Source organism: Ceratotherium simum, chromosome 2 (assembly GCF_057802395.1).
Source record: "Ceratotherium simum simum isolate JZ-2026a chromosome 2, ASM5780239v1, whole genome shotgun sequence".
NCBI lineage: Eukaryota > Metazoa > Chordata > Mammalia > Perissodactyla > Rhinocerotidae > Ceratotherium > Ceratotherium simum.
In genome coordinates this window covers 81,520,429-81,538,490 of record NC_141901.1, presented here as the reverse complement: position 1 = coordinate 81,538,490, position 18,062 = coordinate 81,520,429, and the positions used below count along the sequence as shown (strand labels likewise).

Sequence of the window (18,062 nt, the reverse complement as noted above, 5' to 3'; positions counted from 1 at the left end):
CAATGGCCGCAGCTGATAAATTGGTGTGTGTAAGAACGGAGGCAGGAAAGCACAGTGTTAATGACAGTACGAGATTTTTTCTAAAGCAGCACACGAACTAATCCAAAGGAGTTACTTAAAATTACAGTTTGTTTTTTTTTTTCTTTTTCTCAGAATTGTTTAAAGAGAAGAGAGAGGAAAAGGAAAGGAGTAATTTATAGGATGTACCTTAGGAACTATTATTAGAAGAATAGAAAAGAGAACTACTGGCAAATGTAAGTGCATTAGAAATGCAGTAATTAAAAGGTTCTATAAGAAAAAAAGAAAATCAAAGCTAACAGTCTTCTATTAACCTACTGTGACTTATAACTCACATTTCACTTTTTTCTCCTAGTACAAAGTTCCCTGTTACCATGTGTCATATCACCTGCAATTTGTTATTGTTGTAGCCCCATATATATGATAAGTTGTGAGTGGATATTAATTGGTTTGGATGCGTCTCTAGTTCATCAGCTTTAATTTTAGGGCAGAATTTCTCTGTGCTTTGAAAAGCACCCAGCATAGCTACTCTGTGTCAGCAATTGATGTCTCTTTTGGTAACATAGCAGTTATCAACAAGTGGTAAGGAGAAACAATGAAATGCATGACAACATTGAAGGAAAGGAAAGGACAAGGATAAATGTAACTGATGAGGAAGTGTATTTATTCTGGGAAAACTGAGATGGTGTGTAAATGTTAGGAAGTCGGAATTAAAGATATATCTAGGAAATAAAGTGGGAATAAGATAAATGCTAGGAGAATGACGAATCAGTTTTTAAGGAAATTAACCTATTCCTGATGGATGATTAAGTATTCTTTGAACACATGAAAGCCCTTGTGTTTCTAAGTGTTAAATTAAGATATGCTCAAAATTTCAAGAGAAATCAATATCCATTATAATACTGAGCATGTTTGGCAATGTTCTAAACACTACTTACATTCTCCCACTTAAAATACTTCTAATTGTATAAAGTAGGAACTAATATAATCCCCCTTTTACAAATGAGAAACTGATGCATAGAAATGTGAAGCAGCTTGCCCAAAGTCACACAGGTAGTTAAGTGGCAGAGATTTCAAATACCTGGTTGAGTCTGGTTTCAAACAGATTGACTCATGAGCCAGGCACTGGTAACCACAATACCCTCTATGTCTGGGAGAATCATGAACATAAAATGTTACTGTTGTAGGTGAAATTTTTACAAAAAAATCCAGCAACAGTATGTAAGTATTTCATTGAGTAGCAAAGGCAGTACATACTGAGGAGCTAAGAAAGATTTTAGTGTTCTCTACTCCACAGCTGAAAATGGTCTCTCCTAGCCTTATTGCAGTGCAGCAAATGCCGCTCAAAGATAATGTCTTCAAGTGCCTAACTTACTACAAGGCAGTGTCTGAGACATGGGTAAAAATAGAGCAGAAGAGCAAAAAGATAGAACAACCCCATGTCTCTAGGTTGCTCTTTCTTCTGTTGTGTACTTTTAAAATGTCCCTGGTTCCAGCTCACATTAAATCATAAGAAATTATGTTTGAAGATTATTTTTGTGTGCTACTTGAGAGACGATAATGTTTCATGAATTTTTTTATGTTATCTCCAATAGCCCTTGCACCTCATTTGTTCCAAGGACAGCATAAGAAATATTTCAGAACAAACCAAACTATTCCAGTACTTTGATCATTTAGCGTTGAGTTGATAACAGAAAAAGTCAGGAATGGGTGACTGGAAGCATCATATCAGTTCAGAGGGGAAGCATCTCAGAAGATGATAAATAAGAAAGCCTTTTGTCTTGATAACTAACGGCGTCCTTCTTTGGTTATTGGAGAAGGAAAGACCCAATGTGAGGCTAGGAAGAGAAGACTTCATAATATTAACAACAAAAATAGTTTACTTTTTTTAGCAGTATGAGATTTACAAAGTGCATAGGCAAATACAATCTCTCTTGATCCATCTCTCTGAGAGGCAGATAGCTTTGTATCCTTGGAAAAGTCACTTATTCTTTCTTAAGCATCAGCTTCCTCAGTAGTAAGAGGAGAAAAATAATGCTTCTCCTTAGGCAAGTTACATAGCCTCTCTGTTCCTCACTTTCCTCATTTGTAGGGTAAGACAAATAATTGTAGTAGGTTGAAACATAATTTTGCTGATATTCAACTGTTTTTCACCTACAGAAATGGCAATTTCATATGGATCCATCTAATACTTATGGCATTGTTGTGAATATTAAATGGATGAATATACTTAAAACAGAGACAAGCTGTTAGTACACACTCAGGGTTAGTTGTATGAATATGATCTCAGTTCATCCTCATGAGAGCCCTGTAACAGATAATAGGGTTCCACTTTTGAATATAAACACGTGAAATAACATAAATAATATTTATGGATTTATAAGGGGGGAAAATGTAGCTTTACAACAAATATCCCTGCATTATAACCCTTTGCCGTGTGGTTTCTAGGCTGCTCAGTGATTGCATATTCTATCAGCCTGTATTGTGATTATCTTGTGATTATCATCCTGTATACTGTACCACTATACAAGGTCTGTGAGCTGCTTCTTCCTCCAATCCAAATTCAGGTTGATTGGCTAGTTTCGTAGTTGAGGTGTTAATAAATACTTGTTGGACATTGTTTACCTTATAAAATGGCTTGAGGCCAAAAGAATGAGTACAGTTATCCTCATCAATTCAGAGAGAGGTATAAAAAGCATGTCAACATGTCAGAAAAAATGTTTTAATGGATTCAAGTACTGCTTGGTTAAAAACAATGAAGTAAAATGCAGTTTAATATTATAATGCATAGGGATAAATAAAATGAAAGTTCAGAGTTATTTGTCTGTATATTCTGATTATTTTGTGGAAAGTTTATTTTGATTTCTAAAATACCAATTGTAAGCTCCTTGCCAGTGGACATTGTGCTTTTGCAAATATATGCATATAATATGTATACTAAATTAGTATATATTAAAAAGGAATAATTTATTAAATTGAAAGTATAGGATGCTAAATATTATGGAGGAAACATGAGTAAAAGAAACAAAGTTTTAAAACTGTTTAATCCATATTTTATAAAATGCCTTTGAGAATGAACTAGAAAAATTACATGCACATTATGTATTCTCTACTGTAAATAAATGTAAATAGATAAAGATAATAATAAATAGGGCCCGGCCCGGTGGCACAAGCGGTTGGGTGTGCGCACTCCCCTGCGGCTGCCCGGGGTTCGCTGGTTCGGATCCCCGGTGCGCACCGATGCACTGCTTGTCAAGGCATGCTGTGGCGGCGTCCCGTATAGAGTGGAGAAAGATGGGCACAGATGTTGGCCCAGGGCCAGTCTTTCTCAGCCAAAAAAAGAGGAGGATTGGCAGATGTTAGCACAGGGCTGATCTTCTCACAAAAAAAAAAAAAAGATAATAATAAATAAATAAAGATAAAAGTCAAGGTATTATGGTTAATAAAACTTAGTATTGGATTCTTTTTTCCAATAATTTAAATAGTATAATAGTTTTTGCCTATTTTTCTCTCTGAGAATGAGTAAACTAATTCAAACTTGTATTTTAAATATTATCTATTTCAGAAATAATGTAGAATGTACCAGGATTTTTTCCATAAAATGCCTTTTTGAACATTTGCAAAATCTAAATGATTAAAATGTAGTCATCTTTTGTGAACCCTGTCAAAAAAATAAAGATCAAAAGAAAAATATACTATAGCTATTTATCCCACCCTTCTTTTTTCTCAAATGTAACCATTTGAGACGATTACTATAATTTTTGAAAGGATCGAAAGGAACAGAACAGTAAGCTTAGTGAAAAGGAATTTTAATAATTGAGTATTCAACACGTTCTCTTCTTTGACTGAAAAATAATTTTTCGTTTAATACTATATCTGTGTGTCTAGCGAGAAAGAGTGCATGTTGAAACACATGAGACTGCAAGATTTTTTTTATTGGGTTTTTTTGTTTGTTTTCATTCTAGGATCCTGTTTCTTTTTTTTTTTTAATTTTCCCCCAAAGCCCCAGTAGATAGTTGTGTGTCATAGTTGCACATCCTTCTAGTTGCTGCATGTGGGATGCGGCCTCAGCATGGCCGGAGAAGCGGTGCGTCGGTGCACGCCCGGCATCCGAACCCGGGCCGCCGGCAGCGGAGCACGCGCACTTAACCACTAAGCCACGGGGCCGGCCCTAGGATCCTGTTTCTAAATGGTGACTTTAGACACAGGCTAACATCACCTTCATTTTACCAAAGAGAAGCCTGGAGATAACAAAGTAGGAGGATTTGCCCAAAATTACATAACAAAAACTAGGAAGAGTTCAAGCAAGGACTCAAAATTCCTTGTCCAATGCTACTCACCTCTGTGTACTAATCTTTCCTGGAATTTAACCACTTTCATATTCTTACTTTTCTTTCCTTTTAACTGATAATATCAATTCTTTACATTTATAATGGTATCATTGGAGTAGAAAGATATCTATTGAGCTAAGGAATAAAATACCAGTTTTTGCTTGAGAATAACAGAAGACTTTTGGATCATATCCACCATTTAAATTATTAAAATAGAGTTACCATTTATGGGAGTTAGTAAAACATATTTATCTGGAAGGTGGCTAATGAACGATAGGAAGATTTATAGATTTTGTCTATCTAAATTGCTTCATTTTCCATTTATTCTTTTCAAGGACATGTGAGCTCTATCAGCATACTGTTTGAAGTAGAATTCAGCTACTATGACAATATTTTTTTTAAAAAAATAGCTTTTAAAAATTATGAAGATATTGTAACTCATGTTAAAAAAAACCCAAGCAATATATGAAAGTTTCTGTTTTAGTTTAAAAATCCACTCAAACTGCTTCCCTAACTAACCCTTTCTTTCCCTTCTACTTTCCCCAATTTACTATCTTGATTGATAGCTTGCCAGTCTTTACAAAATGATTTAGATGCAGCTAAGAGTTCACTCTATATTTGACCCAAATATACTAAAGAAAGCCAGCAAACAAATATGAGAATAGTATATTTTTCATCCTGAGAAAGAGAATCTCACTGGATAAATGAAAAACTGATGACAAGAAAAAACTAAACTAACCATCTCACTAAGAGAGCTCACCTACCATCACCTCCTCTCATTCATGCTCGAATATTCCTTCACCTTTCTTTGCCTATTTTTCTTCTTGGCACTTATAATAACCTGGCACACCCCACATTGCCTATTTATTGTCTTTTTTCCCCTCACTAGATGGTAAGCTCCATGAAAACAGGAATTTTGATAGATTTGTATTTTTTTAAACAGTGCCTCACGTATATAGATATTTCATAAATATTTGTTGAATGAATAAATAAACTAGAAATTGGTTGTTTGAGGAATAAAATTTTATGGTTAACTGAATAAAACTATATTTGTTGAAAAGATTTGTAAAATGTCTGTACTGAGCATGGCAATGTTTCAATTGTAATTGAGTTTCCTATTCTTTTTTAAGGTCGTAATTCTGAATATCATTTCTTACTATACAGTACAATGTATAAGTCATGGGGTTCACAGTAAAACCCATACTGACTTTATGACTGACCCTATTTTGAATAAATCTTTAATTTGTATGTGATTTCTTATAATTGATCAATTTCCCTGAAAAGTTAGTAAAATATATTGATTAATTGAGAACTCCAGTTAATTGGGTTTTTACTAAAATTTATTATACTGGCACAGAGTAGGCACTCAATAAATATTTATCAACTATGTGAAGTCTAGTTAGTTAAAGTAGACTTATTATTTTGTTTTTAGTTTCAAATAAAAAGAGAAATTTTCAATTAAATACGCAATAAACAATAGCATTAGAATCCAACACAGCAGACAAGAAAACAATTTAAAAGTATTTCATATTGTTCTCATTCTCTTCTTCTTTTTCGTCTTCCTTTCCCCATACCCTTCTATTCTCTTTCCTTCTTATTCTTTCCTAAACCATTTAGTCCTAAATCCATTAGGTGGGGACAAGTAAGGTAGGCATCCACAAGGAGTGTGAGAGGGAAGAGACTTGGCAGCCTAAAGAGCAGTGTTGGAGATCAAGGAGGGTGAGAAGAGCATCTGTGTGGGGGATGGAATGTTTAGCAGCAATAGGATATTGGTTACAGACAAGGAGATTGATCAAATAAATAAATATAGTAAGCATAATGGGAGATAGGGTTTTCATTGTTGGAGAAAGTAGTTACAAATATGAAAAGAGAGAAACTACATTGGATCCTGTGGTATTGGTTTGGAAATGGAGGTATTAATGTGAACTCCTGGTGTTTCACAGATACAGATATAGATATAGATACAGATGATATAGATATAGATATAGATAAATATAGATGTTAATATGTGTGTATATACATATAGATAGATAGATGAATTTTTTCATACATATATTTCTGTGGTTCTGGATCCTGAGAATGACACCCCCAAAATAATGGGCATACCTACGTCCCAAATCTTGATTTTTAAATATCATTCTCAACTAAAAGAAACTAAGACTCTTTGGAGAAATAGCTGATTCCGGAGCTGAGGCATGAAAAATCCAAAATGAGCCTAGAATTGGGTTTTTACTAAAATTTATCTTTTTGTGCCAAATTATCTTATTGTGCCAAAAGTATGGAAGTACTCAAATAATGACAATGTTATGTCAAAGAAAGAAGCTAGATTAAAGGGGATCACATTAGCCATACCTGAGACTATTCGAAGATCAAAGTGAATAATGGTAATAGCAGATCATAACCCATTGGATAAAGTGGATATCCATGAGTACATATTGATGCAGATAAATAAGTTGAAAATTAATGTGCTTCCCCACAATATATTTATAAAAAAGGGAAAAAAGGGGGCCGGCCTAGTGGCATAGTAGTTAAGTTTGCACGCTCCACTTCGGCAGGCTGGGGTTTGCAGGTTCAGATCCTGGGCACAGACCTACACACCACTTATCAAGCCATGCTGTGGCAGGTGTCCCACATAAAGTAGAGGAAGATGGGCACAGATGTTAGCTCAGGGCCAATCTTCCTTGGCAAAAAGAGTGGGATTGGCAGCAGATGTTAGCTCAGGGTTAATCTTCCTCACAAAAAAAAAAAGGGGGAGGGGAAGAACAATTGTAGAGTGATCACCTTAATCATGAGATCAATATTAATATCACAAGTAATGTGCCACTGATAGGATGCTATAAGAGGAACAGAGCATCACTTTTGCGATTTTCCTGCCAAAGATAGATAACCTGAATTTAATAATGAGACAGCAGAAGACAAACCTAAAATGAGGAGCATCTTACAAAATAGCTAACTTGTAAGTTTAAAAAATGTCAAATTCATGAAAATCATGGGAAAACTGAAGACATCTTCCAGATGGAAAAAGACTAAAGAGGCACAATAGGGCTGGCTCCATGGCTTAGCAGTTAAGTGCGCACGCTCGGCTGCTGGCAGCCCGGGTTCGGATCCCGGGCGCGCACGGATACACTGCTTCTCCGGCCGTGCTGAGGCCGCGTCCCACATACAGAAACTAGAAGGATGTGTAGCTGTGACATACATCTATCTACTGGGGCTTTGGGGGGAAAATAAATAAAACCTTTAAAAAAAAAAAAGAGGCACAATAACTAAATGCAATGCTTGATTCTGCACTGGATCCTTTTGCTATAAAGGACAATATTGAGACAAGTAGCAAAATTTGAATGAGGTCTGATGATTATACGGTAGTGATGTATCAATTTTCTGATTGGTTGTATTTCAGTTATAAAGAAAAATGTCCTTGTTTGTAGGAAAAATATGTTAAAGAATTCAGGAGTAATGGATCATCATGTGGGAAAATTACTCTCAAATAATTCAGGAAAAATGTTATTTGTACTGTACTTGCAACTTTTTTTTGATTCAAAATTGTTTAAAAATAAGAAAATAAAAAAATTTCAAATTCAACATCTTCCACAAAATTTTGTCATAATCCCGAAATTGCTTTCAGGTTAACTTATAGAAAAGTTTTTTATATTTAATAAATTTCATAATACAATCTGAAGTATAGAATACAGAGGGATCTTCCCCCACCTCCTTTAAAAATAAAGTGGAATAATAATGAAAAAGAGCCATTATACTTTGTGGGAGTTCTAGTGAAAACAATTAAGACCTCTCAAACATTTGGAACTCAGGGTTGTAATGATGGTTTTCTGTTTTGTTTTGTTTTATATTAAAGGCCTCTTTATATGCTTTATAGGAAGGAGCCAAACATCTACAATAGGTATTAAAATATCAATGACTATTATCTAAACAGAAAATTATGATATTTCCCTATGGGCAGAAAACTTAGTGGAAATAATATGTGGACAAGTAACATTTTTATATTTACTTACATTGCTATAATACAACTATTTTCAAGTAGCATCCCAAATAATATATTACAATGTTCCCTCCCTGTGTAAACTTGAAGTGAATTCCAGCAAGAACAGGCCATGCAGGCCATGCATGAGGAGAAGCCTAGGATGGTGTGTAGATATCACTGCATCTATCCAGTGTCATCATTGTCTCGGTGTGCAACAGACACAGCCAAAATCAGAACAGCAAGTAAATTTATGGAGTGAGTGTTGAACATACTATCAAAGATGGATCTGCTCAAAAGTATATTGGTGTATTTGGGAAAATTAGATGATTTTCTTTAAAACAAAATATGAAAGTAGATAATTTCAGAAATTATGACATTGCAATATCAAATTTGTCAATTTAGAATGTAAATATTAAAATTTTAGATTAGAATATTAGGCTTTTTAGTGGATTAAATGAAATATTCTACTTGTATTTGATTGCTAGTTTACTTATTTTATCTTATTTTATTTTGCTGAGGAAGATTCACTCTGAGCTAACATCTGTGCCAATCATCCTCTATTTTGAATGTGGGTTGCTGCGACAGCATGGCTGACGAATGGTGTAGGTCCGTGCCTGGGATTCGAACCCACGAATAAGGGCCGCCAAAGTGGAGGGCACCGAACTTAACCACTACACCACAGGGCCAGCCCTGATGATTGCTAGTTTAGCTGGTTAATCAAGTAACAATTTTTATCATATATGGTACTTAAGATATCTAGAAGATTGTCATTATTACTCCTGTTACTAGCAAGGGATCACAGAGGTGGACTACCTTTCTCTAAAGTCAAAAAAAGTTTAAAGTAGACTATCTTTTGAATATGTCTTTCCCTATCTTGGGGAATACTCTTTATTCTTTTGTGGAATTGAGTTGTGGTATGAGGGGTTTGGAGTACGGCTGGAGAGGCGAGGCATATGGGGGCCCCAGGTTATCTGAGATTTGCTGGCCTTGCATCGACAAGATTTTGCCTCATCTGTAAATGTCTGCCAGCTGCAGGGAGTTTCTCCTAATGAGGCATTGTGGGGTGCCGGCAGAGGCCAAGAAACAACAATAAGCCTTCTTGGACTTCACAGAGTCTTTGTTAATCTTAATTTGTGAGAAAATTAACTTTTCACAAATATTATGATTTGAAGAAATTTATGGTGTTCATTTAATAAAACACTCAGAATTCCATGTTACTAAGGACAACTTAGGCTAAGGTCAGCAACCCAATGGAGTGGGTTTAAAATACAGTTCTCCTGCTCTACAGCTATGGAAACTTAGACAAGTTATTTAATCCTTTTGCACCTCATTTTCTTCACATATAAAGTGAGAGTAAAATAACACCCAAATCATAGGATTATTATAGCATTAAATGAGACAACACATGAAAATTGCTTAAAGTACTACCTGGGACGTAGGCTACACCAACTAATTCTTAGCCATTATTATAATTATTGGAGATCAAGGAACAAAGACAAAGATCTCAAGCAAAAATAGAAATCAGTGATTCTTAGAACACATTTTGATTGAGCATTCTCTGGTTAAGTTATTTATTGGTATGGACCTGACATTACATTAGGGCATGCAAGTACTCTTATTTTTTTTTATTTGTAAAACTGGGGATAATAATAGCAGTATTCCTCACAGCATTGTTATAAAGATTTAATTATGAAACTTAGCAATTTCCTTGGCACTACTAATAAGCACTCAAAACACAAGTTGTACTACTATTGCTAACTATTATTATTATTATCATTATGATATAATAAGATCAGAGTTTGAGAGATACATGTGAGAACATAATTACAATTTTATAGCATGATAAGAACAGAAGAGTTAACATTTTCAAGTCTTTTTAAGAATGAATACAATAACAACAATAAACAAACACAAAGAGACAGAGATTGGATTGGTGGTTACCAGAGGGGAAGGGGGGAGGGAGGAGGGCGAAAGGGATAATTCGGCACATGTGTGTGGTGATGGGTTGCAATTAGTATTTGGGTGGTGAACATGATGTAATCTATGCAGAAATAGAAGTATAATGATGTACACCTGAAATTCATACACTGTTATAAACCAATGTTACTGAGATAAACAAAAAATTTAAAAAAAAGAATGAACACAGTTTTTGCAGATAGAGAGAAGGGGAAGAGCATTCATGGATTCCCCATGTGTTTTACCTAAACTTGACCTGTTTTCAAAAACCAGTGGGCCCACAATTATTCCACTGAGAAAGTGCTTTCGAATTGACCATGTCCACACAAACCAATCAATCAATAGGTAATTGAGCACCAAAGCTGTGAAATACGCAGATAAAGTCTGACAGCCTCCCAGCTGGTTTTTCTATATCCACATTCTCTCTTCTTTAGCATAGTTTTCATGAGGCTGATACACTAATCTTCCTAAATGCAATTTTCATCATGCCATAACTGCCAGAGAACATAGAGTAGTTCTCAAATGCCTGCTTTTTCAAGCCCATATGACCCTATCTAGCTTTAAGGATCCTCCACAGTCTTGCAATTCAGAGTTTAGCATCAGCACCAACATCACCTGGGAACTTGTTAGAAACAGATAATCTCACACCTCAATGCAGACCTTCAAGAGTCTGCAGTGTGACAAGATCCCCAGGTATGCAAATTGAAGTTTGAGAAACACTCCTTTACAATATCCATTAATCTAAACTAAACAAAATCACTAACCCATAACAACCCATGGTCCCATCAAGAATTAAATCCTTTCATTAACATCTTTGCATCCAAAGCAATCCCTTTACTTATGTTCTTAACTACCACTAGAAACACTTTATTTCCTTCCCACTTACTATCTAAATCCCATCCATTCTCGAAGGCCCAGTGAAAAATCACATCTTCTTCCAAACTAAGACGGTTTCAAGCCACACTAACCTTGCTGAATATTTCTTGAATTTAGATCAACACCATTTTATTCCTCTTATTTATTATTCATTCATTATTCATTGAATAATCATTTTCTGAATGCTTCTAATTGTTTACCAGGCACTGTTGCACAGGCCAGAATGCAGACTTGCCCTGCCCTCATTAAGCTCACAATCAGACAACAATGGCTCAGTAGAGATACCTTAAGCTCCACAGGCAAGAAGTGCAAGTGCATAGATGTAGGGGTGCAGGACCATGGATAAAGCTACATGATTTGTGCTTCTGCTTTGCTAAAACTACTTAAATGAAGGAAGTAATGTTCTTGAAATTGAAACCTTTTGTGGCATGACATAGATCAAACATTTTAATTGACAGAGACAAGACAGAGTGCTTTAATTGTTTCATGTTAAGTTCATAACCCTATAGATGATTGTAAGCTTTTTTTTATAGGCCAGTAATATGTCTTTCTTTATTCATTTAACAAACATCAGAATTTTAAAAGAGCTCCCATTTATCCTTTTCTGACTCCTTAAGTTTAGACATGGTAGGCATTAAATAAATACTTGTTGATTGAAGACAGTCTTTGATCTCAAGTTGGGGACTAGGTTTACACACATGGAACAATCATTGCACAAATGCAGCCCTGTCCTCCTACTGCTATTCATGACATAAGGAAACGTTCATGAATTTGCAATGACACTTTGGTTTACTAGTAGTGTCTTCTGGATCAAAAAGTTCCTCCAGGGTGCCATGGAAGTTTCTGTTTTTCTACAGCTAATGTTTGTGTTCACCAGACACTGTGTTGGAGCACAGCCAACCAAATGGAATTGGCTAGTAAAAGCTTTTGTGGGTGAGCATTTTGGAAACAAGTTTTAAGACCATTTGCCAGCAAAACCTCGGCAGGTGGAATTTTAAACAATGTAAGTTAAAGTAAAGGTTTATTTTGAAGAGGCCTGGAGGGGCAGGGGAGATAAAATATTTAATGAAGTATGTAACATCCCATATTCTTTGAGAGTAAAAATAAAAGTTAGCTTTTCTTGTTGCAAAACCACTTCTCAGCTCTGTAGATAGATACAGGTGCTTCTGGAAGAGAGCCATTCTTCCAAAAGATCTCGTGCTCCAAACAACAGCACTGGAGAATGTTAAAGTTAGACATTATGCAAGATCTTTTGTGAGCCCCTTGGTTCCTTCAGTATGATTTGAGAGTGGGATCACACAAGGAAACTTCAAAACCAAACTAAGTAAAAAGACTATTTCCAACTAACATAAACTAGAACCTTATAGGATCTGGTGTTACACAAAAAGTGCACATTACTTTGACTCAAGATCAGTAGTTTCCTTACTTTTATTATCTTCAAATTGGTTACAACTTTCTTTTATCTTATTCAGCAATCTTGCTGAAGGTGAGCATTCCCACGTGATGTGCAATATTCCCTTCAACTTTTAATTTCTCTGGGTACAGAAGGAAAGCTCTTGATCCTTAATTGAGCAATTATTGTTTCTTAAGTGAATATAGAGTTTGAAGATAGTGCCAAAATCTTCCTTTCATCCAGAGAACAAGGCTAACATAGTCAGGGGCATACGCGTTGCCTGGCAGCACCCCAGCTGTAGGTAGAAGAGCCACATCAAGACTGAAAGGGGAACCCATTCTTCAGCTCTCCTCGCTCCCTGGCATCTACTGAGGTTCTTGAAAGAATGCCAATTAGGACCAATTTACATGTCTCCTTGGAGGCTTTAGATAAATCTTCACTAAGAACTGTTTGTTTTTCTTATTTAGACCATTTCTCCAGGGTAGGATTTGCAAACTGGCTGCTGAACATGCTGTTTTCGGATCATTGCTAGGTTTCCATACCAACATAAAGCACTAGTAGTACTTGAAAAATTCATTAAGAAGTGAGTCATCTGAACTCCCAGATCTAAATTTGTGGAGTGGTTCTACCACATTTTCTACAATGTTGTCCGAGAATTCAAGCAACAGAAAATAAAGAGTTGGTATGCAAACGGTTCATGGAATATGCCTAGGCAAGGAACTTGCTGCGTCACAGCTTGTGCCATTGTTTAAGTAATTCTAATTAAGTTTTCTTTACATAGAGCGAGAATCCACTTTTCTGGAACTTCTACCATTTGTCTTAGTTTTCTCAGACGCTCACGGTCTCCTTTGCATAAGAAGTCCTTCAAATATCTGAAGATAGGTTCTATCTTTCCCCTCCTATAGAGGTTTCTCTTTTTAGTTAAACTCCTATTCCTTTAGCTACTCCTAAGTATATACGGCTTCCAAACTTCATCATTAATGAGAAGTCAGCTTTTCAATAACCACATTTTGAACATAGTCTGCTAATAATCAGCTCAATTAAAGTTAAAAATATATAAGACTGTATTTTGGGGCCAGCCCAGTGGCATAGTGGTTAAGTTTGCACGCTCTGCTTTGGCAGCCCAGGGTTCACAGGTTTGGATTCCAGGTGAACCACTTATTAAGCCATGCTGTGGCAGGCGTCCCACATGTACAGTAGAGGAAGGTGGGCATGGATGTTAGCCCGGGGCCAATCTTCCTCAGCAAAAAGAGGAGGATTGGCAACAGATGTTAGCTCAGAGCTAATCTTCCTCACCAAATATCTGTAAGACTGTATTTTAAATAATCTTTTTTATGCTTGAGTTTTGATTGACTGCCATATTTAGTGGTCTGTAATACATAAGATACAATCTAGAAATTGCTATTAAAATGTCAGACTGGTAGACCCAGCTACAGAAAGCATCTTTTTGGTTGCCTCCATTAATGAAAATTTACTGGATACTACTAAGTGGTGATTGAAAAATCATGCTGAAATATTACTGTCAACTACTGGTGTAAAATTTCTCACCAGAGAACTATCACAACTTCAGGATAAAATGTTTGCTATCTAAATACAAATTTTAGCAGCCACTAAAATTGTTAGGAAGACCTTAGATCACTTTGCTTCTTAATTACACTTTTTAAAAAAAATTGTTACACAGTATCAAATTAAAATATAGTTACTATTTCCAAAATTCCAAACATTTATGAAAATATAATAAGCTAACACTTTAAATCAGATTTGAAGACAGTTTAAATATTCCTTTTATGCCCTCAAAAGTTTCTGTAGACTTTTGCAAAATGCTAAAGTGATGATTTATCCAACAATGGAGATGGTTAACATTCACCCAACTGACATCAACAATTTAATGCATCATGCTTTTACTTCTCATTAACATTGCTGTATTACTGAAGCTTGACCAAATTTTCTTCATGCTTGGCCCTCCAATGAAGACTAATACTCTACACTTTTCCTCGTATATCAGCTTTAGCTTTGTCTCCAATTATTTTCTTTCCTTCTCTTACCTGCTTTCAAGAAATAGAAAAAGGCTCTTTGATGTGCCAATTCAAAGTATATTCAGATAAAAAGTAAATAATTCAATAGGCTTGGTGAGAAGAGTCGACAATTGAATGTTGGAGGTTATTTCCTTTACTCTTTGGCTCTCCTGCTGAGGTCAGGTTACCCATGGTAGTAACTTGCTAGAGTGAGTTTTGAATTGGTGAAAAACTTCTAATAAAGGAATAGTGGCAGAAATAGCAAAAACAAAAAACAAAAAAAACAATGAAGTAGTAAAGTCCAAATGTATATTCTTACCAAGTCTTATACTTGTCCAATAGTTACAAGCCTCTCTGAAAATATTTATATGTGTGGGTGGAGGCAAGTTGCCCATTAAATTGTAGGAAGCATTATCAGATTCATCAGGAGTTGGTTGTAAATTTGACTACACAGTTTTGGCTCATAAAGAAATGAGGAGGAAATATCTGATTAAAGTGTGCATTGCTGCTGAGGCAACTGAATGTTGCCATAGCAATTGAGATGAAATGTGCAAGAAGTGAGATAATTAAATCTAACCCCTTTAGTAGTTTTGACAGTCAATGCACTGCCAATAGGAAAAGTTATCTACAGTTTTAAGATAAAACACATTCCTCAACTTACTAGTATTTTGTTGTTCCCTTTCTAAACACATTGCTTTAGGTGTCTAATTTGAATGTTCTCTTTTAATAATCAAATACAATTTTGACCTTGGTCTGCAGCTGCCTAGAATTTCTGCTGGCTTATTGTATCATGGGACGAGACATCTATGAATATATCCAATTTTTTTCCTGTAGTTCTTAAAAAGTATACTAAAGCCAAAGCTGTCATATATGAGCTTGGAATTCAATAATATCTAGAACGTGCTGCCCTCTTCAGGAGCTGGTGCTTAAAAATACTTTGATTTTTTTTTTTAGCATTTCAGAAATTATAAACATGAGTTGTAATAGCATAAGTAGTATTAATAATTCTTTAGGAATAAGCACTACATATAATAAAGTATTCTAAGTTTAAAACTTTTTCCATTAAAATCTTTCATTTAAAAAATCAATAAATACAAAATTTTGATAAATTATTAATATTTATGATTAAATATTAAAAATAGTTTCCTTAAAAGAAACTACACTCATGGGGAGAATTCCTGAATCATTATAGAATTTCAGACTTCCATATTTACTACCCAAATGTTCTTTAAGAGTAAAAATGTCTAAAAAATAAGATATTCTCTATGTGAAAATCTAAGTAGGATACCCTTCAAATCTTAACTTTATTCTCCAGCAAAAAATCAGTACATTTTGTGAACATCAACATTTGCCATTTCAAATTTTAGCTAGTTTTCATTTACAGAAACATTATCTTTCTTGGAAATAATGATGTCAAGTTACATTAACACATTATAATTTTTATTCAAAATTACTTCATTCAAAAATAATATTGAAGGGTCTGAAATGTCAGTATCCAAAAATTCAAGCAAATTCCTTTTCTGCATACGTTGTCTATTAAAATTTCCTTAGCCATCATCTAGTTTTGGTAGAGGGAGATGAACTCAGTGTGTTTTTCTCTGAATTAAGATCATGATATTTAAAAAAAATCATAAAGGAACAGAAAATGATGGAACAGAACACGACCAATACTTAAAAACATTAATTATTGGGATATGATAAAAGCATATTTTCTTACATCCTGACTTGTTCCTTTATATTAGAACTATTGACACTAAGAAAGGTTATTTTGTACTAAATTATTAAATGTGAAAGTAAATGTTAATTAAAAAATTTTAAAGAACACAATACATTCAAAAACAAATACCTTTTCAAAATACAATTTTCTAATTCTTACCATGTGATGCAATTAAAACCTTCCTTTTAATCAACAGAAAACAATAAGAAAATGAGTAGTTCTTTACTATCTTTTATGTTGTAGAGAAAAGTAGGAGTCTGGACTCCTAATTTTGTTTCTCAGTTCCTACATCAAGTTTTCAGTTCAAGATTCCAAACAGGGACTTTATTTACATATAAATAGATGTAATGGGCATTAATGTTGACTTCAAGAAAGTAGAATGCCCCTCAATTTTCCCTTAAAGAGTTTCAGGTATAGCTGTCCCATCTGAATGAAAAATTCAACAGAGCTAAAGGGGAGAAGGAAAAAAAAATCTATTGACAATATTCTCTTAATCTTATAATATTTATTTGGGGAAAATAAAATGTTTTATTCCTGACTTTGAAAGTACTTATCACAACAATTGCTTAATCCTTAGGTAGCTCTGTCCAAAGGCATGTAATACACGTTCAAGAATTCTTAGAACACTGATTTGTGTTTCCTGCAATAGATTTACCTCATTTTTGTTTTGCTGCTGATGCATTACATTTGGCAGTTAGGATCCCTGTGGATGGAGATATAATAAATAATAATATTTATTTTCTTTGCTTTCCAGGGTATTTATGGCACAATGATAAATTTCATCTTTCCCAGAATGGTAAGTAAAGAGTTCTTTCTATATTTGATAGTACTGAACACAAACAAGAAAAAGTGAATTGTTATGTTAAAAGTGGAGTATCATTTGCTAAATGCATTGAATGATCTGATAATTATAAGGTAGCTTATACTCTTGAAATAAGTGGATGCTGCATTCAAATTCTATAAGCATTCCAAAATTCTCATCAAATATGCTACAGCCTCTTCAGAGGGAATATAAGGTTTTTGCTTTCTCTGTTGGAACAGAGTGTTGAACATAGTGTATTGAACATTTTGTTTTCTGGGTAATTTATTTAAAAAAATACACAGATATAGAAATAAATGTGGCATATATTCTATGAGCAGAAAGAAAAAGCATATCTGTGATACATATTGAGAGTGAGTGAGTAAGAGTCCTTTGGAATTTTTACTGTTACATAAAAACATTGTAATTTATGTTTGACCAGGGCTTTGCAGCATCTGTGAATTTAAAAATGTTTGTTTTCTAAGAGCATATATCATAACTTCTCCTAGGCAGGCTAGTTACTGTACAATTTTTTTTAAACATACAGTTTTGCTGTCTTTATGTTTTTACGACTTAAAAAGGTAATACTTAGTTATGGTCATAATCAAAACCTCTTTACAATTCAAATAACAATAAAAATTAATCTTATTGAATAGAAAAGGTCAATGTAAAATGACATTTCTCAGCAAGTTGTTACTGTCTCCTATGAAGTTTTTTTTCTTCCAGTCGTTCTTGGGTATTCCCTATAAAAAGAAAGAATTTCTCACTGTAGAAAAAAGTCACATTGAAATGAACCAATCATCAAAAAGTGCCATGTTAAGTGAAAAAGCAGGGCACAAAATACCTACACTATATGTTGTGTGCATGCGTGCTTGTGGATTAAGAGAGAGAATGGGGATCCTATGGTAGGCTTAGAAAAGGGCCTGACAAAAGGCACACAAAACAGTAGAAATACAGGTAGTTTAATAGTCTTCATTCCTT

The 18,062-nt window shown here is 34.6% G+C and overlaps 1 protein-coding gene across 1 annotated transcript in view; it reads left to right on the top strand.

The window, feature by feature from the left end:
- Positions 1–18,062, top strand: part of ADGRL2 (adhesion G protein-coupled receptor L2) — a 272,704-nt gene that overhangs the window by 35,019 nt on the left and 219,623 nt on the right. The window contains exon 2 of the mRNA XM_014788315.2: positions 17,037–17,078. The gene's annotated coding sequence lies outside the window, so the exon portion shown is untranslated. The remainder of the gene's footprint in view (positions 1–17,036; positions 17,079–18,062) is intronic.